General features: G+C 50.6%; 1 protein-coding gene across 1 annotated transcript in view; it reads right to left on the reverse strand.

The window, feature by feature from the left end:
- Positions 1-27,139, reverse strand: part of MYH9 (myosin, heavy chain 9, non-muscle) — an 83,922-nt gene that overhangs the window by 56,568 nt on the left and 215 nt on the right. The gene's annotated exons all lie outside the window — the stretch shown is intronic.

Genomic DNA, 27,139 nt, shown 5'->3' on the forward strand with positions numbered 1-27,139 from the left:
CTCTAAGGAGGCAGGTGGAGCAAGCCACCCCTGTCCAGAGCTATGAGCAGTGAAATAAGGACTGTTAAAGAAAGGCCACTAGGAGGGACTGCCTGATGGCAGCAGCCAGCACACCGCCATTTCTCCCTGCCCTGTCCTGGGACCGTGCTAAATGGCCTCGGAAAGTTTTTTAAAACTCTGTGTAACAGAACAATTTACAGAATGAAAGAAAAATATCCCCCCTACCCCCACCACCACTTAAATTCCTGACATTCTCCCCACAAAAATTAGTTTTCTGTTTTAATGGTCCCTTCTAGTCCTGGTTCACAGAAACGCTTGATTTTTATTTTCAATTATCACAGGCAAAGCAGAGAATTCCACATTTTGTATTTTCCCTTCTGACTCTGACCACTTCCCCACAGGACCCCACAGAGCCTGCTTGTTGATCACTTTTATCCAAATGCTTCACTGTTGCAGGTGATGACAAAGGAGCTCTGAGAGGGAAGGAACCACTCCTGCACACAGCTGGAGGAGTGGGGACTTGAACCTAGGACCTCGGACTCCAAAGCCTCACTGGCAATCACTTTTAATGGCTGCATAATATTTCAAAGTGGGGCGGTTGTTTTATTTTGTTTTGTTTAAAGGAAAAAAAGAAAACCACCACTTACTAGGTCTTTTCCTCTTATCTATTGGACCACCTTGAGATACATTCTCAAGTGGAGTTACGGGAGCAAAGGAACATCCAAGTGTTTTTATGGTCGCCAGATGTATTATCAACATGTTTTCCACAAGAGCAAACTGATGTGCTTGGCCACTTAGGGTACCCACATGCAGCAGGCACACCAGCACTAAGAGAACTGTCGCAGGAAAGAGTCAGATAGGGAACCTCAGAAGTCCTGGGAAGCAGCAGGACCAGGCCAGCAAGGGTTAAGGAGAAAGGAGGCGGCTCTGGCACGATGCAGCCCTTCCCATGCTGGCTTCCTGCGGGTGCCAGTCCAACTCCAAGAAGCCCAAGGAGTTGCCTTTTTAGGCCATAATCGAGAGGACACAACCAGAGGCTAAATTAGGATTCTCAGGAAATGATGAAACTGAAAGTAAATAGGTTGACCAAAAACCTCTGCTTTCAACCCAAAATGTCATTCCTCGATTATTTGCCTTCTCCCCTTACCCCTAAAGACCCATTTGGATCTATTACTCCTTCCTGTTTTCCCAAGGAACCCTTTCTCTCCCTCCCTTCTGTTGGTTCTCTTTTTGTTATACTTGTTTGTGTGTTTGTCAGGAAAAGAAACTGCCAGCCCCTTAAAGACAGAATTTATTGTACTAGGACAAATCAGTGGTCCAAACACAGTGAACTTTTCCATTCCTAGACAGTAGGATTTATGTAAGCCTTCCATGGACGAAGTTCTAGGCTTGAGTTTTCAAAGTCATTGCAATTCATCTGAAAGCTACCGTCTTAACTCACTGTACTTAACTCAAAGTACTGCAGGCCTGCTACTAAGGTCTTCATTTTTCTCAAGCCTCATAATCATTTCATAAGGGGTATGTTATCATAGGCTTCCCAGGTGGTGCTAGTGGTAAAGAATCCATCTCCAATGCAGGAGACATGGGTTTGGTTCCTGGGTCGGAAAGATCCCCTGGAGGAGGGCATGGCAACCCACTCCAGTATTCTTGCCTGGAGAGTTCCATAGACAGAGGAACCTGGTAGGCTATAGTCCACGGGGTCACAAAGAGTTGGACACGACTGAAGCAAAGCAACTGAGCATGCACGCATGCATGTCATCATAGTCATTTGATGGTGGGGGAAATGAGGTTGAGACAAGTCACAAAACCCAAGTTCAAACTCAGAGCCACTCAGCAGCAATGCCCTGCTCAGTTTCTACTCAGACTGCCCTCTCCTGGGAGCTCTCCAGGGGGAACATGACCTGAGAACCCACCCTGGGGAAGCAAACCAGTAAAACAGACATGATGCCAACTCGAGGCTGCAAACCCCATCTCCCCCACCTTAAATTGGCGGAGCTAAAAGTAAGGTGAGGGCCTTGGGGGAGCCATTCAAGATCTTTAAGCCAAGGTTCCAGTTCAGAGACCCAGGCAGCCTCAACCCAGACCACAGCCCTGTTCCAGCTTAGTCACCGAAGTTTGCAAGCAGCCCCCTTGGATTTCTTTCAATCCCCACCCGCATCCCAGAGAACACAGGTAAACAGGCCCCTTCTCTTTCTCCTTACAGCCACTGCTGAGTGAAAAGGTGCCCTAGCACCACTGTTAACAAAGGGTCTGTGAAAGTAGCTGCTGAAATAATACAGAAATTTTCCAACCCATGAGATTTAATTATTCAATCAACTAATACGTACTGAGGCTCTACGTGCAAAAATATTGTGACAAAGGTGCAAAGGACCCAAGGAGCTTTAATGTAGTGAGATGACAGGACAGACATGTACCACTCGGGACAGTGCCAATCTGAGACTTTGAGTACAGAATGGACAGAGAGCAAGCTCCTTGGTTTTCTCTCCCTTTCACTGCTGTGCCCAGCATCAAATATGGTGAGCGTCTAAAAGGCAGGTTGGTCATATGGATGAAGAGGACGTAGAGCCGGCCCTCTGAATCTGTGGATTCCACCAACCATGGATCAAGACTCCGTGAAGGAAGACAGAGGAACAGCAACTTGAAAAGAGGTAATTCATTGGAAAACTTGGAAGCCCAAGGGAGTTTCACGCAGGAGATAACATTCAAGTTGGATTGTGAAGATGGGTAAAATATTGAAGGGGGAGGGGAGAGAAGGTCAGAAAGTATTCCAGGCCAAGGGAGAAGAAGGTATAGTTTCACATGAACTATGAAATTATGTGACCACACAAGGCAGGGCTTCTCAGCCTCAGGACTGTAAACATGTAGGGCCCGGTAATTCTTTGCTGCGAGGGCTGTCCTGTGCATTGGAAGATGTCTAGTAGCATCTATGACCTCTACTCACTAGATGCCAGGGGCACTTTGTCCCCAGTTTTGACACCAAAGACATCTCCAGACATTGCCAAAGGTAGGGAGTGGCGGAGGGGGACTACCCCCAGTTGAGAACTGCTGAGTTAAGGGATAAACATGAATAAATGTTGCATCAGGGACCCAGACCTCTCCTTAGTAAATTTTCTCCAAATTCTCAAGTGCACAAGCCAACTTTCCTTAAAACTGAAGTCCTCAGCAAAATGATGCCCAGCATCCAAACAATGACCATCATGGATGGCATCATCACCAAGGAAGGACGGTCCCTTTTAATACACTGTAAATTAAGGGATATGACCACTACTGGACTGTACTTTAAAGATTCCTAAATGCCCAATTAAAAAAAGAAAAAAATCAGGCAAAGGAGGCTGATGTATCGATACCCGCCCTGGCAGGACACAAATCTCCCTTGGAGTCTCCAACATGGCAGCTCAGCCAGTGACTCATAAGCAAAGTTCACCAGCATCAATCAAGAGGCCCAGGTAATTAACGGAAGACAGGAAGCAGCCATGTTGGGGAGCGCTGCCAGGGCTGGGTCAGCTCACTCCATCACATCCTGGGAAATTCACCAAATGCTATTTACTGGACGGTTTTGGCAAATCAGGATCAGTCCCAGGGATGATACCCAGGGTGAATGTTTCCCACCTACCAGAGGGTTATCTCCACCTGGAAGAACCACAACGATCATCACACCTGAACTCTCCCCAAATCTGCACTCCTTTCTGGGTCTCCATCTCTGGCTAAGACGCTGGCCCTCTGGTCACCCAAGACAGTCACTGTAAACTCTTCCCTGGTGGATTAGCAGGCCCTCAGCCAATGGCACCCCACTCCAGTACTCTTGCCTGGAAAATCCCATGGACAGAGGAGCCTGGTAGGCTGCAGTCCATGGAGTCGCGAAGAGTTGGACACAACTGAGCAACTTCACTTTGACTTTTCCCTTTCATGCACTGGAGAAGGAAATGGCAACCCACTCCAGTATTCTTGCCTAGAGAATCCCAGGGATGGAGGAGCCTGGTGGGCTGCCGGCCCTGGGGTCTCACAGAGTCGGACACGACTGAAGCGACTTAGCAGCAGCAGCAGCAGCCGCAGCCGCCAACCTCATGGCCGGCACCCCTTTCTTCCAGACCAGGCCTGCCTCCCCTCCTTTCTGGGCTGTCATAGCCACCTCCTTACTGGCTCTTCTTCCCCTGAGTCTTCTACCTCCTTCAAATCCAGCCTCCTCACTGCCTTCAGGATGACTCAGCAGCTCCATCTCTATGCATGCTCCTTTCTATTTTATTGATATTACTTGCCTGTTCAAAATAGTTCAAGACTTACCCAGAATACAACCTAATCATCTGTGCACGGTGAGTAGACCCCTTGTAATCCCCATTAATCTCCCCCATGCTCCCAGCCCTTCTCCCCCATCTGCCCTTTCTTTCTCGCTCAGCCTAAGCCATTCCCAGCTTCTCAGAAACAATTCCTACACATCCCACTCGGCTTATGCCTCCAGGCCTTTGAAGAAGAGGTGCCCTCTGCACCAGGAACCCTCTCTCAAATAGCTCCACGCTCCGTTCTCTGCTGAGAAAGACTTCCCTCGTGTCCCTCCCCTCTGGGCTCTGTCCCTGTCTCCACTGCAGCAATCCAGCAGCTGGACCATCATGAGGATAAGGACCAGCTTTCATTCATCTCAATTTCAAACAGCTCAAGGTCCGACTCTGGGTAGGTGCTCAATTAAAGTTTCCAGAATGAATGAACATGAAACAAGGTGAAGAGGAGGCAGGAGTAATGGGGAAGGTTTCAAGGAGGCTGGAGAATCCCGCTGAGCTTTGCAAAGAAGCCAGAGAGTAAGAGAGCTGAAGTGACAGGGAAAGCCAAGCTGAAAGCACACATCAGGGTCACAGCTACCTAATTTGTTACAAAACCCAAGCCATTTGTGGACTAATTTTTATATTCTCCCCAAACAAAAAGGGAAAGAAAGCATATCAGGGCTTTCAGTCCACAAAGAGAAAGAGTACTAAAGCTAAGTTACTGGTCCCCAAGAAGCTCTGCATACGGCTGAATAAACCATCACAGCTTTCTGGAACCACCTAGCACCCCCTGAGTAAGCAAGGTGGAGGTGCCTACCATCTACCACCAGATGTAGCAGAAAGTACCTCAGCTGAGGTAGCATGGCTTCTACCCTCATGGGGACCCAGGAAAAGGCCTGAGTCACCTTTCCTGCCTCTCTTAGCCCTCAGTCTGCATCTGCTGAGCAAGCGCTGTAGGCATGTTCTCTGGTACCAATTCAGAACAGAGACAGGACTTGGAGAAACCACTGCCACGCAGGGCACCAACTCTGCAGGTCCTCAGATAAGTGTTTGTAATGCACTGTGATGGAATGCAATGGAATGGGTGTGAACTTGGAGCCAGATGGCCCTGGGTCTGAATCCTCCAGGTATCACTCCTATGATCTTGAAGCTGTGAACACCTCAATTTCCTCACTTTAGAAAGAGAAAAAAAAAAATACTGACCATGGACAATTGGAAGAACTGTAACTCAACTTCCCAACAAAGAAAACACTCTAACACTTACTAGGATATCCCCTCCTAACTCCTCTATCTTGTCCTCTTGATCTGATTAATCCTAATCCTTCCTGGAAGGATATCGGGGCTTACAAAAACCTTCCAAAAGCTTGGTGACTCTCTCTGGGTTACTAGTCCACAGAGAACAACAGAGTACAGTCTGGTGACCCCCAGACAGTGATTGCATGAGGGGACAAGGCAGGTTGGAAATGCTCTGTCCCATGGCCCTCCTGCTGAGAGGCACTGGACACCCAGATTCTGAGATGCCTGCAATAAGGAAGCCCACTGCATTTTGTCCCCTCAGGCTTTGTTGTTATTGCTGTTGTTGTTTAGTCCCATATCCTTCAAGAAAAATATGTCTCAGTGCTGGCCTGGGATATGCTGGTCTGGTGGGATGTGTGCACGAGGCAGGTGGCAGAAGAGCTGGCCTTTGAGTCTGGTGTGGCACTGACCAGCTGGGTGTGACCCTGTGGACTTGCTGGGCAGCAGTGATCAGGCTCAAACAAGAAAATGGACACAGAAGCCTCCCAATATAAACAAGGCAATTCAGCTTCTCTGCTGCCCAGGGCCACCCTCACAGCAGCCCCCCACCCTGAGGTGCTTGCTCACTCTCCCCAGGCTATGAAGCGGGGAGGAGACCCTCCCCTCCCCACCTCAGGAATGTTGTTTGCTTACAGTAGAAGCCGGGACTTGTTTCCATTAGCAGTATTCCAACCCAGGCATGTGTTGATGTTCAGCAGATAAGAAAACCAGACCAGAGACAGGCCAGAGAGGAATTTAGCACCGGAGCCCCAGAAACCTCCCCCTTTGATCTTCTCCTCAGAGACCATCTGGAGGGGCTTCCCAGGACTCCTGAGTTCCCCAGGGAACACGAAGACGCAGGGCCTGCACCCAAGGGACCCAGAACCTCAAGAGTGACACCAGAAAGGAGTATGTAGATGCCCTCCTCCTACATGAGGAATAGGGGGTGGGGCAGGGGGCGTGAGACGGAGTAGAGATTGGCAGTGGGGGCAGCAGGGTTGGGGGGATGCACAGCTGCTCACCAGTATCTTATCAGCCACTGAGGAATGTGGACTTTATTCTAGGGCAGGGGAAGGCAGGAGAGGGTGACATCATCAGATTTGTATTTTAAAGAGATCACCTTCCCTGACCTCCATTTAAGAGGGCAGCAAGAGAAGTCAGCAGTTGAAAAAATACCCTGGACCAGCCACAAGGGGGGCTTCCAACCTGAGAGAAGAAATAGTTCCATGACAAGGCTGGGGAGAAAGGAATCCCAGGCCACATGAGGGGGACAAAGGGAGGTAGACCTCACCCTGTGAGCTACCACTTGGAACAGCCCGGCTCAGGGGGGACCTTGGCAGCCCTGCCCAGCTCCATCAGTTCCTCCTAAGTGAGAAGTGGCCTGGCATCCTAGGAACTCTGCGGTCAGTGTTACCAAAGCATCTCGGGCATAGATCTGTATCAGGTGTCATGGAGACCAATGCACCCAGGTGAGTCTCCTCCACTGAGATACCATCCTGTCCTCAGGGCCACGAGGTAACGAATGAATCAAGCGGCTAATCAGGGCAGAAGCAGTTAGTGCTTAAGGACAACTCCACTGTTAAGAATTCCAGGGACTGTCCTGGTGGTCCAGTGGCTAAGACTCCAAGCATGCAATGCCAGGGGCCTGGGTTTGATTCCTGGTCAGGGAACCAGATCCCACATCAGTTCAGTTCAGTTGCTCATGCTGCAACTTAAATAAAAAGAATTTCCACCATTCAGAACGACAGCCCTTCTTACCTAAAGAGAAAGCTCCCCATGGCCTTTAGAGATTAACCAACTCCCTCAACCAATGCCTCCATCTTTCCAGCCCCATCTGTCTTGTCCCCTGCCAGACATTCATTCTAACCATGGCTCCCCAGAGGACAGTCTTCGCACCATCATGACCCTCCACTCACCCAGGCAGCCTTTCCTAACACCCATACATTACTGCTCTTTCTCCTCTCCCCAGGCCTGCTCCAGCACAGCCTGCCTTATTCTGGAACCTCTCTCTGCCTGCCCCTGTCGTCCCCAGAACTCCTTCAGGTGCTGACTAAACCCAGGGTTCAGACAGCAAGTCCTCCTCAGTCAGTCAACACTTGTGGACGTGACCTTGACTGTTGAGAAGGCTTTACAGTCCACATTGTGTCTTCCGGAACCTGGCTGTCCAGGAGAATTACCATTCCCTCCTAACCCCTTCTGTCTGGTGTCAAGGGAGAGGAGCAGACACATCAGCAATGTAGCTCTCACTCAAAGGTAAGAGGCTGGGCATGCACGCTGCTGGGTAAGTCATCAGCACTGGACCTTGACTCTGCTTTTAATTGGTTCAATATTTGTGTAGTGAGATCACACTTGAGCCTCTCCTGCTTGGTAATGAGCTTCTATTTGGCTGCCCAGGAGAAACTGCAGAGAAGCAAATTGTTCCAGACATGGGGGTGGGGTCCCCTCCCAAAGAGCAAGGAGCAAGTGACACCCCTAGACATGCCCCTAGGTTTGACAAGGTTGACAGAACTGCCTGGCCTCCTTCCATCAGGAACTGTGCATGGAACACACCACCCTGCCCTCCTGCGGACAGCATCTCTGAGCCTCGAGAGCTCCCCACTCACATGAGGGGTAACTCTGACCTTCAGATTCCTGCAGTGAAGTTATTCCTTCCCTTTGGTTCTGCTGATGATAGCCTGGTTTTTCTTTCCCCAAGCCTGCGAGCACAGTTTGCTGCAACCCAACACAGAAAAATAACCATACTGAGAAGATGTAATTATACGGCCGCAGTCTCAATGGGAAAGTGCGGCAGGCTGGATTCTGGAGCCCACATCAGGAACAGCTGAGAAGCCCAACCGGAGATCAGAAACAAAAGACAGTTTTGAAGACCACTCAATCCAGGACCCACCAGGCCTTCGGCAGCTTGTTATTCTGATTGATGTTTGCTGCTGCTGCTGCTAAGTCGCTTCAGTCATGTCCGACTCTGTGCGACCCCATAGACGGCAGCCCACTAGGCTCCTCTGTCCCTAGGATTCTCCAGGCAAGAATACTGGAGTGGGTTGCCATTTCCTTCTCCAGTGCATGAAAGTGGAAAGTGAAAGTGAAGTCGCTCAGTCGTGCCCAACTCTTAGCGACCCCATGGACTGGAGCCTACCAGGCTCCTCCATCCACGGAATTTTCCAGGCAAGAGTACTGGAGTGGGGTGCCATTGCCTTCTCCGCTGACTGATGTTTAAATGGCACCAAAAACAAACAAAATCCCTGAATATCACAGCCTCTACTACCAACAGCCATCCTGATCCCATTGCTGCCAAGCTCAGAGCTCTAAGGCCACGATGGGGCCCAGGCACCCCTGGGTCTGATGACCAATCTGCGTAGATGTTGAGTAACCCCTGATGAACTTTAGGAATGGGGAAGGTTCCAGTCTCCCAAAAGGTCCAAACTCCAAGGACCAAGCCCAACTGACTCTCTGCCACCCATTCTTAAAGTGCCTAAGGATAACCCCAAACCTCAGTGACTCTCTTTGGTAGATGAGGCAGGAAAGGCCCACAGTGAGCTGATCTGTGGCCATTCAGGACCATATCAATGACCTCTTCTTCTCCATCGCCCTTCCAGCTAAATCTGATGTACACTAATCTCCATGTTGTTTCCAAAGAGACCCATGACTGGTCAACAGTTATCTTCCTGAATTGATCAGGCGGTCACTTAACACTCCCAGAGAGACCTTCCAAATGGTTAATAGCTTATTCATGACCTTTATGAGGAAGGCATCTTAGAAAGAATCAGACTCAGGAGGCAGCCAGACTGGCCAGGGAAATACAGACCTATTGCTTTACTAACAGGACAAACTGGGCCAGGCCGACAGGGCCCCTGGGCCTCGGTTTCTCCGTCTGTAAACTGGAGATGCCACAAGCTGCCCCAAAGGACAGGAGGGCTCCCCCAGCAGAGCAAGCTGACAGCCCACAGCCCTGACTCTGCGATGCAGTCAGAGCCCAGCTCGACTCACGGGACTACTGTGAGGACCCAAATGAACTAAGGCAGGAGTGGTGCTTGGTGGCGCCCCAGGCCTGCTGGCTCCCCGCCCACAGTCTTGCCTCTTCTCTCAAGGAGTCCGTGCCGCTGAGCTCGCTCATAATGAGTCAGTCACAAGCACTGCCCTCACAGAGCCCACTTGGAGGGGTTTGAAGTCACATCCTGCCTCGCCTCACTTGACATGATTTATTCCACCCCAGGAATGCAGCTCATTTCCCAGAATTTTGTAAAGAACTTTAGTTAAAGAGTTTGATCTTGCTGAGAGCTCCATTTACCGCTCAGCTGTGGGGGGGTGGGGACCTCAGCTCTGCTCAGACCTATGGGTGGGAACCACACAAGTCAGCGCTGAAAGACCGCCCCTCCACCTAAGGAGCATCTCATCCTGGGGGCGCCATTTTTTTTTTTAATCTCAAGCCACAATAGAAAATAATTAATTTAAAAGCTTTATCATAAATATGCAAAAGTGTCAAACAAAAGTTTCACAAAATGATGTATACACCCTAGGCACTCTGATATTTTCCATTCAAATCTATTTAATTTCTAAGACTACTGGTTGCCACACCAATAAGCTCAGGACCCACCAGTGAGTCTCCGTTGATAGCCTGAAAAACACCCATCTGACTCAGCCTTCACTGGGTAGATGAGTCTCAGACTCAGCCAGCAGCTTGCCCAAGATCACACAGTGAAGTTCACAAGGAGAAGTTCAAATCCAAAGCCAAAGCAAGGTTCTGGGGCTGTCAAACCTCAGGCAGGTAAGACAGCAGCTGTAGCAGCCCAGTCGCCTGACATGGGTTGGATGGTTGGTCCCCCGCTGCTCCCATCCTTTGATCCATACCTCAGTAAAGCCATAGCAGGTATCCTAAGGCCTCTGCCACATTCCCTGCTCCCCACCGTTTCCCTTAAAAAAGAAAGAGGCTGACACTTGGAGATGAAGTGACCTGACTGGATCTGGGGGGTTAGGAAATGTCCTTTGAGGACCTGGAGTCCTGCTGAAAGATCACAAGGACAGAAAGAAAGAGCCCAGTTTCCTCTGTACGCAGAGTCCACAACTGATCAAATCCACTTCATTCAAAACCTCACCACTTAAAGCTCAAGGTCTGGCCCCACAAGGAAGAGATGCCCAGAAGTGCTATGATATTAAAGGCTTAATACAGATCAGATGGGAGAGGAAGGCCACTGCCCCAGGAAAGTGCTCTGCACACATTACATCTTAGGACAGTGTCACCTAATCCCATAGTGAGCAGACCCTCCTGCGTGAGTGTGTGTGTGTGTGTGTGTATAAACAGATATGCAGAGACATATGTTTATACACATACACACATTCTATAAACAGGAAACCCAAAGTTCCCATCTCTCTAGATCAGTGGTTCTGAAAACTTTCAGCCATCAAAGACTCCTTTGAGAATTGCCTGAAGGCCGTGAACCCTTTGTACCATCTTAGAGGTACATCTACAGAGACCCTCAAGCAGTCCTGGGACTTTTAGGAGCCCCCTGGTTACCAGCTCAAAGGCAAAGGGGCATTGGAGTGGCCTCCTCCTCCAAGGCAATGTGAACTTCTTTGAAAGGATTTTCTTCCTTCATTTTCCTCCAGAAGGTTAAAAAGAGGTCCAAGGAAACAGAGCTGTGGTCGGGACGACCCAAGAGTGAGAGTCCGCATGGGAAGCGGAGGACCTGGGATGGTGGGGGCAGGAGGCCATCTCCCCTGGGGTGCTCTCATCACTCTGGACAGCAGAAACAAAAAATCCAAAACTGAACAGCAAACTGTCTCTCTTCTGTTTGCATCCCTTGGGCCTGTTCTCTACTGAGCCAGCCATGTGCCAGCCCTGCACACCGGCTGCAGGGCAGGCAGAGTCACACTCTCCAGAGAAGCCAGGATGGACAAGCAGCATTCCAGGGCCTGCAGCCTCTCCAGGGGAAATGACCCAAATAGGAGCCATGCACAGGATGAAGATAAAACCTGCATATTTCACACTTTACACAAAAATTAACTAACAGTTCCTAGAACAGGTCGTGGTAGCATCTGTGTCTCAAAGTCTGGCTGGTATGAGCAGGCAGCTGGCCGCAGGGATGAGCCCACCAGATCCGTCACCAGAAACCTAGGCGCTGCTTAGTTTACCGCTTGCCGAGAATCACTGCTTTGCCTGGGCCACAAGCTGGGCCTAGGGGAGCCAACGCTGGTGAGAGAATTAGCTGCAGCCCCTACCTTAGGGAGAAGCCAGATTCAGTCACCCAGCCTGCCCAGGGCGGAGCCTCCCCTCCCCCCATGCAGACGTGAGTGTGCGCGTGCACGCACGCACGCACGCACACACACACACACACACACACACACACTGTGGGATCAGCGCAGGGTGGGACACTTCAGGCCAACCTGGATGTGGCCACTGGAGTCTCCGTATCCAGGGATCCTGGGAACGTAATTTCACCATTCTGCAGCTCCCTTTCTTTGTCTGTACATGGGAATCACAAAGCCCATGGCATAGGACCGTGCTTCTCACGGTAGACCTCACGACCACACATGACAACCCGGACCTGGAGGCAGGTTCCATGAGTGTCCTGCTTTGCAAAGCCAACGCCCAGGAGATTTCAGTGACTTGCTCCAGGGCACAGGGAGTAGTAGCTGTTGGTGCCCCGGACCAGCCAGCAAGGTTGGTAAGAAGACTTGGTGACCAGCAGTGAGCGATGGGTCAGGAACAGGAGGGAGCGTGGGACGACCCACAGTCTTCTGTGCCCTCCAGAACCTCCAGAAGCAAAGCGGCAGATGCGGTCCTCATGGTTGCCACCGACCCCCTGTGCCCAGCCCCTTGCAAACTCCTTTAACCCGATTTCTCTGAGTGTGTTAGGAGGGGGGTTTCTCCCCCAGCCCCTCCCAGCTGTCCCCGGAGGATCCCACTGAGGAGGCAAGAATTTAACGCACCTCAGGACCACCACAACCAGTGTGGAATGTCCCGGGTCCAAGAGCACAAAGGCCGCCTGCTAAAGCCCCGGAAAGGCCTGGAATCCTGCCCCAGCCCCTGATCCCTGATCCTTGCTCAGGTCCAAAACGGAGTATCACATTCTTCAGATTCTTGTCTGAAAGCCAGAAAGGCAGGCAGGCGGGCCGGGGGTGGAGGTGGGGGTGTAGGGAGTGGGGGGCTCTCTGCCATTTCAACCTAAGGATAATTAAAGCCTGCAACTTGCTTTAAAGGGGAAGAGAGTCACCATTTTTCAGCCTCTAACACATGGATCTGTCTCAGGTGTGCAGGAAGAAGGTTGGAGGTGTGAAGCCACAGCGAGGATAAGGCCTGATGAATTCCACCATGCTCGGCGGCCAGTAATTAATCCCATGATGAGGCATTCTTCATGAGCACTTGGCAAGGCGCAGCTACCTCCTCCTCACCCTGGCAAGCACAGGAGACGGTTGGTGGGTGGCAGGCCCAAGCTCTGGGCAGAAGGCAGGCTGAGAATAGCAGGCTGATGGGCTCGGAGGCGGCCAGGAGATAGCTAGGAGGTGGTAGCGGTGCTGGAAGGCTGAGGGGGAAACAGCTATGGATCCGTACAGAAGCCAGGCTGTGCCCAGGTCACACACTGGCCATCCACCCCAACCTGCTGCCCACTGCCCTATCTTAGACGGAGCAGAGGTGGTTGTTCTTTACACCTGACACCAGAAGCCAGAGAGTCACCAGGCCGACAGCCACTGTATACAAAAGCCTGAAAGTCTACAAGCCCCTAGCTTCACAAACACTTACAGGGTCGAGTAGGACGACAGGGCAGAAAAGGCAATGGAAGCAGATATAGAAAATGATTGGCCTGAAAATTAGAGGAGCAGGGAGAGGACTTGGGATCTCTCACCTGCTACCTCCGTCAAGGCACTTAGCTTCTCTGAGCCTCAATTTCCCCAGCTCTAAAATGACAACAATAACCTCAGTTATGCAGATGACAATACCCTTATGGCAGAAAGCAAAGAGGAACTAAGAGGAGAGTGAAAAAGTTGGCTTGAAACTCAACATTCAAAAACTAAGATCATGGCATCAGGTCCCATCACTTCATGGCAAATAGATGGGGAAATAATGGAAACAGTGACAGACTTTATTTTCTTGGGCTCCAAAAATCACTGTAGATGGTGACTGCAGCCATTATATTAAAAGACACTTGCTCCTTGGAAGCTATGACAAAACCTAGACAGCAGATTAAAAAGCAAAGACATTGTCAACAAATTGACATTGTCCATCTAGTGAAAGCTATGTTTTTTCCAGTAGTCATGTATGGATGTGAGAGTTAGACCATAAAGAAGGCTGAATGTCAAAGAATTGATGCTTTTGAACTGTGGTGCTAGAGAAGACTCTTGAGAGTCCCTTGGATTGCAAGGAGATCAAACCAGTCAGTCCTAAAGGAGATCAATCCTGAATATTAATTGGGAGGACTGATGCTGAAGCTGAAGCTCCAATACTTTGGAAGAGGTGACTCATTAGACAAGACCCTGTTGCTGGGAAAGACTGAAGGCAAGAAGAGAAGGGGATGACAGAGGATGAGATGGTTGGATGGCATCACCAACTCAATGGACAGGAGTTTGAGCAAGCTCCGGGAGATGGTCAAGGACAGGGGCGCTGGGTGTGCTGCAGTCCGTGCGGTCGCAAAGAGTTGGACACGACTGAGCAACTGAACAACAGCAAAATGGGACCATTAATACTATCACTTTGGTGGGATTAGGAGACTTCAAATGCAATAACCTGAGTGTGACTTCAACCTTCATAGTGATTAAAAAAAAGACTTGGGGCTTCCCTGGTGGTCCAGTAGAATTGGTTCACATTCCCAACTCAGGGAGCCTGAGTTTGATCCCTAGTTGGGAAACTAGATCCAACATGCTGCCACTAAGACCCAGCACAACCAAACAAATAAATAATAAATAAAATAAATACCTTTTTAAAAAATAGATGAAAACTGGTTTGTTAAAAATGGACAAAATGAAAGACATCCAGCTGTTTCTTGGGCAAATACTAAGTGCTTATCATGGGCCACGTGCAGTGCTAAGGGTCCCAGTGGCAACTCTTCTAACAGAGGCAGGGACACCAGCAAGTATAGTCAAGAAGGGCTAAGACGGAGACCAGCGCGGGAAGGCAGGGGAACTGCCAGAGCAAGGGAAGCTCTCCAGGCAGCCATCCGACACTTCGGACGGCAGCTGGGACTCTAGATTTATAGTTCTGCACCAGTTTGCCACAAGCCTTTCCCCTTCCTCACATAAAAGCGGTGTTTATGGCTCATCGGAGGGGAGGCCATCTCCAAGAACACTTGGTCCAGGAGAAGGGGCGGGGGTGGTGTGCCATCACTCTTATAAGAAAGGCAAAGAGACCTAGAAACTGGTCCATCCCCGGTCCATTCCATGGGTCCAGTTACTGAAGCACTTTGATGACAATGAGTGGCACTCAAGAGGAGAGAGGATGAAAGCGGACAGAAGGAAAAGGGAAGGCAGGAGAGGGTATGGGGACACATTTACTGGGGTCCCCCCAAATCAGCGCACAGAGGGCCTTCCACACTTTAGCTGCCCGAAGGCACCAAGAGACAGGTTCATCAGTATTACCCAGATTTTACAGATGAGCAAACTGGGGTTCACAGCAGTTAAAGAAACAACTGAGTGTCCATCAGTGGGTCCCTGGTTAGAGAGGCCTCCTCTGACACACACACTCCCACTCCCTTCTCTCCTCTCATGGGCTGTTCCATGCCCTCCCCAAAAATTCACCTGCTGCAGCCTTAAGCCCCAGGACCTCAGAATGTCCTGCATTTGGAGAGAGGGTCTTTAAAGATATATTAGGTGAAAAGGAGACAGTAAGAGTGGGCCCTAATCCAATCTGACTAGTGTCCTAAGAGGAGGAGGAGGTTCAGACACAGCAACACAGCAGGGATGAGGGCGGCTGACTGGAAGTCAAGGACAGAGACCTCAGTGGAAACCAACCCTACGGGTACTTTGATCTTGACCTTACAGCCTCTGGAACTGTGAGAAGTAAATTTCTGTTGTTTAAGTGGCCTGGTCTGTGATTCTTCCTACAAGCCTTCACCTGATTATCCTTCTCCATAGCATAAGGACCTGCCACAGTGAGCCTGTCTGTCTGGCTGCCATCTGCTTTTCCCCACTGGAATGTCAAAGGCAGGCTTCGGTTTCTTCTATCCAATCATGTATCCACAGAACTGAAACAGTCTCCAGCACACAGCCAGCATTTGATACATATTTAATGAATAAATAAACTGAGTGAAAATGGGATTTAAACCCAGCTGCTGCTTCTAGAGTCACCCACTCCCTTCCCCATGCCCCACTGCTGCCTTCTGCTTTATCCAATTCTCTATTCCTATACCCATCTCTCCTCCTCCAATATAAAAGCCGGTAAATAATTTTAAATAGTATAAATCCAAAGATAATCTCTAGCCTATAATCACCACCAAACAGTAGTATAAACAAGGTGACAGGAGATGTAAAAAAGATACACAACAGACCTCATCTCAGCCACTAGGGAACATCATCATCTATTAAGTGCTGAAATTCCCGGCTAACGTGTTGTTCTTATTAGTAATTTTAAGTCAACATGTAAAAAATAACGTTAGGTTAGGTTTAGAGTTTGTTTTTGGTTTTTTAAGTGTGTATTTAATGGTGGGCGGAGGGGGGCGGGGAGGGAGGGAATTGAGGACCACGACAGAGCTCTTCTACTCAAACCTCAACCCTGCAGACCTGGTACTGATCCAAAACCCCACAACAGCCTGGAGTGGGGAAACAGTGAGGTTGGCAAAACCTGAAACAGGACCACAGAAGTGTCCAAGTGACCACGTTCCACCCTGGCATTCTCACTCCGGGCAGGAGGATCTTTGCTGTTCTTGCCTGGAGAATCCCAGGGATGGCGGAGCCTGGTGGGCTGCCGTCTATGGGGTCGCACAGAGTCGGACACAACTGAAGCAACTTAGCAGCAGCAGCAGGAAGACAGCAGAATTCCTGCCAAGTTGGTCCCCTGAGCTGGGAGCTGGGGCTAGGGGGTACCAGGACAGCAAAGAGATGGAAAGAGTGAAGAAATGGCAGCAAGGGAGTCATTTATCTGGAATGAAAGAGAATGCCAGAGCAAAGACACAGCATTCCAGTTTCCAGGCCCTTGACCACCCATCTTTTCTGCTTGCACGGAGCCCCAAATAGCTCCTTCACAGTTGTAAACATCTTCCTGCTCACAAGCAGCCACTGGATTCTGAAACTTCCTCTTTACAACAAAACTACACTGCTGCAACTTGCTGCTGCAACTGGTTCCTTCCCCAGGTGGCCTGCCTGGCTTTGGACAGTTCACGGACATCCCACCCCACCCACACTGCCCCCACCCTCAGCTGCTTGCCACTCGTGGTCACCAAGGGGCCTCCCTCCGGAACGCCAGGGGCTAGTTCCCCAGCCTCTCCGTTGACAAGGTCCCTTGGAGGCTCTGTCCCTCACTCCTCCCCATCCCAGCCCAACTCCCCATGTGTCTTCTGGCCCAGACCTGTATGAACCACTCAGGGAGTGGGGGAGACATGAAGATATTCCTCCAGTGAGCCCAGAAAGCTCTCCCAAGTCCAAGTTCCTGTGCTTTCTCATCACTGATGACAAAGTGGTTTTACCTGTTTTTCACCAACTCAACCTAGGCGTCTAAGCAGCCACTTTCTTCCACACTCACCCCTATCACAACCCATAACAGCCAAGTGAAGTGATTCTTTCCTGGGCATAGACTGTGAGCCCCTTGAGGGCAGGGCCTGGAATGTCTCATCCTAGGCATCCAGGAGTTTCTTTCCTAAAACAGATGCTCAGGATACATTTATTGAATTAATGAATTTCCAAGAGACTCAATAAAACCCATGGAACTTTCTGGCAAAGTCTGTAATGGTTCTTTCCCACAGTGGACCATAACATAGCCATTAAAATAATAATTGTGGAGCCTGTTGCAACATAGGAAACTTTATATTACAGCACTGAGTAAGTTAGAACACACGACAATATCTAATTTAATATTTAATTTTAGTATTTAATTTTGCAAAGTATGCATGTCTATGGACAGGAAACCCAGAAAAATGCAAAGGGTGGATAGGGTGAGAGGCAAATTTGTTTCTTGATAGTTTTGCTGTTACATTATTTGCGCTATAAACAAACCTCCACCCCCTTTTCTTTTCCTTTAAAAAAGAAACTGATTCCAGTAACAATTATGTCTCTCTCAACACTCCATGAAAAAAATCTCATCCCAAGTCCTTCAGCTGGCTGACCACATAACCAGAGAGCACAGGCAGAATTCCCAGCAGGCATCCTGAGGTTAAGGCCCTGGGAGTGGAATCCTGTACCCCCACATTTCCCAGGAAATGGCACAGGGGAACAAGCCTTATTGAGCCATCTGGGCTGCTTTAGGGGCTTCGAGATGGGGCTGGGGCCCAGAGCCACTTATGAGGAAAGGAAATCTCTTACTAGCCCAGAGTGACTCAGAGGGCCTTGGCAACCTGAATCACCCTTGTACAAAGCTCCGCTGAAGTCTGAGCAACTGAACAAGCTCCCAGCCCTGTTCCCTGGACATGCTGTGCCATGTCCCCACCTTGCAAACCAGCTCAGATGCCGCCTTCTCCAGGAAGCTTTCTCAGATCCCCCTGGGCCCGCAGCATTCTAGTGGGACACTAAGAGCTCCTGGAAACAAGAGTCCCTGATTCCTTCCCCTCCTTATTTCCAGAGCCCAGTCAAGCACCCAGCACACACTGTAAAGCTCTGAGTGAGTGAGTGAATGAGTGAAGTCGCTCAGTCGTGTCCGACTCTTTTCGACCCCGTGGACTGTAGCCCCCCAGGCTCCTCCGTCCATGGGATTCTCCAGCCTAGAATACTGGAGTGGGTTGCCATTTCCTTCTCCATGTAAAGCTCTGAGTCGTTACCAAATGAGTAGACAGACAGACACATGAAGCAGGAAGGAATGCACTCTGCAAGTGGACACAAGAAGCACCCACTATGGAGATGGTGGCAGGCTCCCCAGTGACTAGCCAGGGCCCCTCCAATGGCAGGCAGGCACAGCAGCCGGGGCTCTCCACAAACACTTGAAAAATGGCCGGTTGAGGTTAAAGGTAAAGTCAGTAGCCAAGGCAACACTATCAACCTCGCTCCAAGCAGCCAACTGCACTACGGATGAGGAGCCTGGTTCTGCTGCAGCTCCAAAAGTTCTGCTCCTCTCATCAGTTCTTGGCCACAGGTGAGGGAGGAGGCTTGGGAACCAGTCCAACCCCTCACTGTCAAGTAACAGGCAAGCCCAGGAGTGAAGGGCATCTGCAAGGTCACACAGGGGTCAGAGCATAGGAGTGTGAATCAGGCTCAGTCTCCTCATCTGTAAAATGGGGGCAAACTTCCTACCTCCCAGAAATGAGGGAAGAATTAAATAAGAGAATCATGTAAAAACACTAACACAGTACCTGGTACATAACAAGTGGTCAATAAAACTTTAGTCTTATTACTATTATTAGTAAAGCTGGGACTTCAGCCCAGACATCCTGATTCCCAGCCAGCGCCCTCCCACCAGAGCTCCTTCCTTCCTTCCCCATCTTCCCTCCTACCCACCAGGCAATTCTAGCCTCCAGGAAGCTCAAGATGACACAAGCCGCCTCGTGTCCCAGGTTTCTGTCCCTGTGTCCCAACTCCCTAGTAGAGAGTCAGGCTCCTGAGCTAGAGGCATGCTCTCTGCCCTTGTTCCCACTAAAGCCCGGCAGGTCCAGCACAGGGCAGGTCATGCAGCAGGAAGGAGTCCTTTGATGATTGACTTGGCCAAGAAATTTGGGATCAATACCCAATAGCTGACTCTTCAATATTAAAAAATAGACTAAAGTTTTAAAAAAGCTCTCTGCAACACGAAAAAAAGAAAAAGAGCTCCCTGCTACCAACTCTCCTATCCCAGGAATTTTCAGATAAGTACTGAGCAACCGCCTTTTGTGAGACAGAGAGATCACTAAGTGGCATTCTGAGCTTCAGCTGCCCAGGCCTTCACATCCCAAGCTTACAGCTAAGTACCAGTGGGACTTGAACGCCACTCATGCAAGAAGGACAAGGGATCAAGTCCATGCAGGGTGCTGGTGAGGACTTGGGGATAAAGAGATGAAACAAGACCCTACTTCTGACCTCCCAGCTCAGCCTTTGCCCCCATTTCAGCCCAGTTAGATTAAGTCACCCAAATGGTTCCAAACGCCTCTTTATGTTTATCAGACAGGAAGCTGCCTTCTCCAGCCCAGGGCCTTATGCAAAACACAGGAAACTCGGTGGCTTTTGAACACCAGACAACTCGAAATAAAGGTGCCTTGGCAGCCTTGTAACAGCTTTTTTTGAAATGCTTAAACCGGTTCAGATGTGCGTCACCAGCTGAACTGTGTGATCTGGGAAGAAGAAAGCAAAGGTCATAGGCTTAGAAAACCTCAGTCTCCAAGCTCAAGGAATCTTCCCACAGGTTCCTCAGTCATCTCACCATACCTTATCATTAAGGGACAGGCTTAATTTAAAATCTTTAAAACCTGAACATACATCTCCTACCACCCAAAGACAGAGGATGTTGGTGACAACCTGAAAAGGGGAGGAAGAGGAGGACAAGAACTAAGCCACTTGGTGTGTGTTTCTATGCAAGTTACAACAAGCCTATGAAAGAAGCATCTCCATGTGGCCAATGAGGAAGCTGAGACTCCAGCCTAACAGTTAGCAGGAGCAAAGGCAGGGGGCTGGTCCCAGCTCTGCCAGAGCCCAAAGCCCTTGTGTGGTTCCCTCTACATGGGTTTTGTATAGAAAATACAACTAATCAATCACCCAAGACCTTAAGTGACTTAAAATTACTAGAAACCAGGACTAGCTGCAGGGCAGTGGAAAGCCGATGTGGCTCTGAGTGGCCCACCCGCCGCCTGGCGCTGCCCCATGTGAAATATTGATTTTTGAGCCGCAGGAACTTCCAGCCCAAGTCGAACTGTCCAACTGGAAGAAGTTCAGAGAAACTCAAACCACTTCCCACCCCATTTCTTAACTCTTGGGCCCCTCCACCCTCCCAGCCCCCAAAAGAAAACGATTAAGGGTGTGGAAGAACAGACTTAAGTAAAGATGAAAGGAGCTAAGTACGTGTTGCTGGGCTGAACAGTGTGTTAAGGCGAGGAAAGGCATGATAACAGCTCAGAAACACTTTTAAATGAGGCCATGTGATTCTGAAAGGCATTGGGTTTGAGGGAAACCAGGGGCCAGAGCTTTCTACCAACTCAGAATGAGTTTGACTCGACCCTCTCATGGGGGGCGGGGGCGAGGGGAGCGGTGGGAGGAGTGAAAATTACAATATCCCTAAGATCCCTTCTGAGCTTCCCAGCGGGCTCAGTGGTAAAGAATTTGCCTGCCAATGCAGGAAACACAGGTTCGGTCCCTGGCTGGGGAAGATCCCCTGGAGAAGGAAATGGCAAACCCCTCCAATATTCTTGCCTGGAAAATCCCATGGACAGAGGAGCCTGGCGGGCTATGGTCCATGGGGTCGCAGAGTCAGACACGACTATGCAACTGAGCACATACACACAGGATCCCTTCCATCTCAGACACTCTACGATCCTAAGTAAATTCAGTAGGGAGGATTGTACTGTTGCTACTGTACAATTTCTCTCTCTTTTTTTTTTTGGCGTATGGGATCTTAGTTGCTGGATCAGGGATGGAAACTGTGCCCCCTGCAGTGGCAGTCTGGACCACTGGACCGTCAGGGAAGTCCCTGTTTATTTTTCTTTTAAGCCAGGCATCATTCAGAATTAGAGTTAAATGAAAGAAAAAGGAAACATGAGATGGAAGTTTCCAAAATAACATCCATGGAGGTAAGACAGGGACTCGCCTCACAGAGGCCCCCTGTTCCTCTGGGCAGCAGGGTAAGAACCATAAGGACCAAGAGGCACCAAGGAAGTGAGAGGCACCCTGAGAGGCACCAAGGAAGTGACCTTCGAGAGGGAGGGGAGGGGAAGCTCAAGAGCACTTCAACTTCCCTGCAGGCTGCAGCCCCACCTGCCCAGGAAGGAAGCCACACCTTTCAGTGGCAACTTCCAGAAGACCCTGCAAGGGTCTCTCTAGCCACAGAGGAAGGCTTCCCCACCCAGGGCTGCAGATGAAGACAGCTGCTGAGGGCACTGTCGTGAGAACTCCCTAGATGGCCTGGCCCTCAGCCAAAGGTTGGCCAGGAGCCTTTTCTGCGCCCACCTACCCAGGCCTGGGTGTGCTGTGTCCACCCCGGGTGCTGAAATCACCTCGGGGCCTGAGGCTTTCTGACAGCAGCCAGCCTGCCTCAGTTACTTTTTAAAGAGACCTGCATCAGACACAAGGGGGCAGCTCCCCGCCTGCTCCCCAAATATCCGGTGCCATCAAAGCCTGAGGGGCAGGTGGGGGCAGACAGAAGGGGGTAGATACAGGCTGGCATCCCGCCTTCAAACCACCAGCCCATGGGGTGGCAGGCCCATTTTAGACCCAGGCTCATTGTGCATACTCATGTGTGACTCACATCACCTTTCAAGAGGCCTAGAGCTGCCTGGCAGGGACACAGGCCTGCCTGTGACCCTAAAGGGGTCTTAACCAGCTGTGCTACAGAAAAGAGCCAGCTCAGGAGTGAGCTGAGCCTGAGTCTTCTCTGGGGCCCACACTGTGCAAGGCTATGGCAGTCCTCCTTGAGAAGGCTAGCGGGGCTCTCCAATTCAAAACCCCCTCTGATCACATTTTCTTGAGAATTTGGGCTTTTCCAATGTTATTAATACATAAAAACCATGGGCCAGATCTCTGAGGGACAACTGGAGATAGGGTGGGTTGCAATGACCCCAAGTTTACAAATGAGGAAGACCCAAGAGAATAAAGGTCTGGTCTGGCCTCCTGGTCAGGATGGGCTCCCCAGGAAAGGACAAGTGGACAGCGTGGAGCCAGGGGGATTGTGGGAAAACTGGCAAAAGGGCTTCCTAGAATACATTCCAGACACGTCCCGCGGGCTTCCTTTTCTTATACAGCAGAGAAAAGGCAATCAAAGCATCTACCATTTTCCAGAAACCAAGGGAAAGGATCAGAGTAGACATTTGTTTAAAGGGGTTACTCTGGTGATAATATGACATCATGGAGAAGAAAGCAGGCCCCAAAATGTTCCAACCACAGAGCAATTCAGTCCATTTTTAAGACCCTTCCTCTTCCCCTGCACGTGGCAGGCACTCAGTATGCAATCTGAGATCTCAAGCAATGCATTTTAAAAACAGAGACCCCCAAGACTGGCCAGCCAACCACATATTTTTGTTGTTAATAAAACTAACAAAATTTTCAATTTCTGACTATTTAAGTAGTCAACACATGTAAAAAGGCATTTAGTGGAAAAAGCAATGCTCAAGCTCACCCCAGGCTCTGGCTTCCTGGGCCCTTTCTAGAGGTAACTACTGTTACTTGGGTTTCTGTAGCTATCCATGCACAGAGCAGAGGCATCATACCATGATTCGCACAGGAGGGAGCAATATGTATCCCACTTTGTATCAAGTTTTATTCACTTAAAATATTTCTTGGAGAGCATGCCCAATCAGTACCTATAGGTCAGTTTCGATTTTTTTAAAGGCTTCAAGAATTCCCACTGTGCAGCTGTACCATGATTTATTTGACCCTCTTAATGGGCAGTTAGCTTATTTCCTGTCTTTCTCTAGACAATGCTACAAAGAATATCCTTGGACATTTCCTTTTGCATGTTTGAGTTTATCTGCTGGTGAGTTCCTAGAAATCAGTCAGAAGGACTATGCTTTGACAGATATTGCCCAACTACCTTCTATAAAGAGAGTTGTTACAACTTAGACCCCATCAGTAGGGCATGAGGGCACCTAAGAAACTGGGGCATTATGGAGAAATTTAAATTCCTGCATGTCTCAATTTCCCAAGCACTCTTGGGTATAACTGGCAGACACATAAACTGGCATGGTGTCTCTGTGAAGCAGTACGCGCCTTCTAGCAAAATCAAATGTACCCCCAACCAGGGCCAGACCCAGAAGCCAGGCCTCCAGACACTAAGTCCAGTGTACCTCCATGTCACCCCTTAGCTCTCCCTAGACCACGGAAGCTGTGTCTGAGAACTAAAACGCAGTGAGTTTGTGTATCTTCTGCCTGAGCCGGGGCCCTGCAACAAGGCTAATGAGCACAAGCTCATCACCAAGAGCATCCAAGAGCATCAGCAGATGGGCCCCAGAACCACCTGTGTTTTTACCACTCAGGCTTTGTGGTCCATGAGCAAACACACACACACACACAAACACACACACAGAACATCATTTTTAGAAGCAGAAAGAGCATTGAGCTAGGAGCCAGGAGAACCATCCACCCTTCCTATCCTGTCTCCTTACCTGACAACCCAGGGAATGAAGACTGATTACATATATTTTCTTAAAAATGTACACAGTCACTATGTATCAGGCCCTTTACATACTTAATTTCTTTTAGTTCTCACATCTAACCCCGTAGGATGGATATCATGACTCCTGTATTACAGATAAGGACACTGAGGCTTGGGGGGTTAAGTGACTTGCCTACAGTCCTAAGTGGCAGGGTCAGGATCTGAACACTGTCTAGTGCCAAAACTCAGGACTCCACTCTTCCCAGCTCTAATGAAGAACCAGACCCCATTAAGTCACAAGCCTACTGCTTCCCAGGGGGCAGCCGGGGTTCCACTCCGTTGTCACAGGAGGGCTTAAGCCCAGGGGCTCAGCACACCAAGGGTTAAAGCCAAGAGGCAGTGACTCTCTGGGGCTGCACAAAAGGAAAATGTACTTCCTGCCCCTGTGGGCAGAGATGCTGTTTTATGCTCAGCAAATTAAGACGTTTGTTTAATTAAGACGACACACAGATTTTGTTATTCTAAATATTTTTGGAACATGATGCTTGGGAGGAAGCTGTCAAGGCCTGGATTTTTGTTTTTTCTTTTTTTCCTTTGCCTGGGGTTTCTCTCCACCCCTCTCCCCACCCCCCCACCAAGAGAAGGGTAGGGCCAGGCTCAGAGGAGAACAACAGCCAACCCCTCCTCTCCTTTTGAAATAAAGATGTCAAGCTGGTAAGGGCTGTCTTAAGTACTTTATGGAAGGATTAGCTAGAAGAGGAAGTGAAGAAAGCACAGTTAGCCTGGCTTCTAGCAATACCCTCCACCAGGCGACACAACAATGCAGCAATTTTTAAGTGTGCTTTTCTCCTTTTAAAAAGCTAACAGATCCGTGTTTTGTTTTTTTCTGGAGCAAGAACGGGCAAGAGGCAGGCTGTGATTAACATGCGTCCTTCATCCAGTGAGAGGGAAGTTGTCCCATCTCCAACCCCTTAAGTTAAAAGTTTAAAAATAAAAAATAAATGTCAGAAAGCCCTGCCCCTCTCTTTTCCTCTACCCTCACCTGCCCTTCAGACAAGGAGCCCCACAGAACGCACCTCTGGGGGTTGCCCTTCCCCAAACACTGCCTGCCAATCCAAGCACCTGGATCTGCCATGGGCACTGCCAGGACTTGCTGAATCTGAAGAACAGAGCTTTTTTAGTGTCACCCTGCAGCCATCTGGGGGGCACAGCGGCTCTCAAATTACACTGAGCAATCTCTTGACGTTTTTAATTACACCTCAATTATCATAAATGAGTCCTCACTTTCCAACACTGAATGCTTGCCTCGGTTTGGCAAACCTGCCATGTCCTCCTTCCTCGAGGCAGCTTCCTTTCTCATCCCAGACAGAAGTGGCCCCTCTCAGAATTCCTCGAGTCCTTTGTCTGAGGCCTGTTTGAGACACTCATCACAGGCAGCTTCTGTATCTCAGTCATTGGGCCACTATTTCCCCCTGAGGACTGTAAACTCCCATAGGCCAGAGGAGAAGGGAGGGCTGGCTCCCTTCTCCCAATCCCATGACTCACAGCACCCTTCTAGGGTCTCTGTCATCTTCGCCTCACCTTAGAGTCATCTACGGATTTGTCTTGGCTCTCCCCTAAATGCCCTAGGGCACAGGCCAGGTCTTACTCAACCTCACACCCCCCACCACCTGGCAGAATCTCTGGCACAGAGGAGCCAGTTAAATATTTGCTCAATTACACATCTGTGTACCCTCCCCCCACTCCCAGCAGCCTTGTATATAAATTGACTAATATTAATCAAGTGACTGTCTAAATAGGCCTTAAACCAGCCTCCCTCCTTACCATAAAGGGAATAAACCACCCGGTGAGGTTACAGGCTCAGACAGCACTCAGAAATGGCCACAGTGTTGCAGTAAGGCGCTCAGGTTCTTCCCGTTCAACAGTTACTCAACAGTTACTTTGCAATCCTGTTAAGCCCAGGAAAGGGTGCAGTGAACCCAGAAGTGGCTGGGTCCCTCAACTGCCCAGCGGAGAGAGATCCGCCAGTGCCTAGGACCTGGGACTTCCCGGGAACCTTTTCCCCACACCGGCTGGGTGGGGCCACAGATAGCAGCCCAGGCGCTCACCCTGCCCCCACCTCAAGACAATCTGCAACCTGGTCCAGGAAGACACTCCGTTTCTGAGACACTTGGGGGCGCGGTGGGGGGTGGTGGGGAGGCGTAGGAGGGTGGGGGGGTGCAGTCCTGCCCTGGGCGTGGCCCCGGACAGCAGGAGATCAGGATCCTGAACAGAGACATTTGGGGGGGTGGGGTGGCGGGGTAAGTAGAAAACCCTGGATCTGGCCCAAAAGGGCACGATGCAATAGCCCAGGCTGGATCCTCTAGGAGCAGAGCCCAGCTCTCCCCGCCCCCACCCTGCCGGGGCGGTCCGCAGGTGCGCTGGAATCAGGTGCGCGCAGGGGTCGCGGAGATTGGTGCGGGCCTTACCCGGCCTTCCACTCCCAGGAAGCAGAGGCCAAAAGTCAAAGGATGCGGATCTGTGAGGGAGGGGAAAGTCTTTCCTGCCTCAAGCCGGGATCCCCGCCGGGTCCCCTTTCCCAAGCACCCAGCCGCACCTCTCCCGGTCCCCCTCCTCCGCCCAGCCGATCGCACCCGGGCGAATGAGGAAGTCGGGAGCCGAGGGCGGAAACCGGGCCAAGAGCAATGTCTACTGCCGGACTGTCCGATTCTGACTCAGGAGGACGCCCTGACAGCTGCCAAACGGTCCCTGGTGCCCGCTACCTCCGTTTCGAAAACGCCCGGAAACTTCCCAAGGAGCCGCCGCCCCGAGCCCCCCATCTGAACCTCGCCCAAGCGGCTGGGTCCAAGGGACAGAGGCTGCCCAGAAGGGGTTAAAAAGTTTGCCCAACTTGGGCACTGGGCGAGGCGAAGGCGGGGCGCGTGCCCCGGCAGCAGGGGGAGGTCGAGGCTCCCGGGTGCCCGGGCTGCGGAGTGTGCCGGCGGGAGGGCAGGGAGTGGGTACGGAGGGTTTCCGGGAAGTGCCCGGCCCCAAGCCTTCCTCGGCTCCCAGGTCTCGCTTCCGTCGGCGTCTTCACCGAGCATCCGCGCGGGAGTCCCGGGGCCCCTCTGTGAAGGGTGCCCAGCCCGCTCTCGCCCGCCCATGCCTGGTCGCCGGCCGCGCGGAGGCCGAGAACCACTCATCGCCCAGCTCACCCAGACTCCGCGCGTCCGGTACCCGCCACCCCCGCTCGCCCGCTCGGGGCGGGACCCGCCGGGGGAGCCCGCCCCCCCGGACC

This window comes from Bison bison, unplaced genomic scaffold, assembly GCF_000754665.1.
Source record: "Bison bison bison isolate TAMUID 2011002044 unplaced genomic scaffold, Bison_UMD1.0 scf7180017864468, whole genome shotgun sequence".
In the NCBI taxonomy this organism is placed as follows: Eukaryota; Metazoa; Chordata; class Mammalia; order Artiodactyla; family Bovidae; genus Bison; species Bison bison.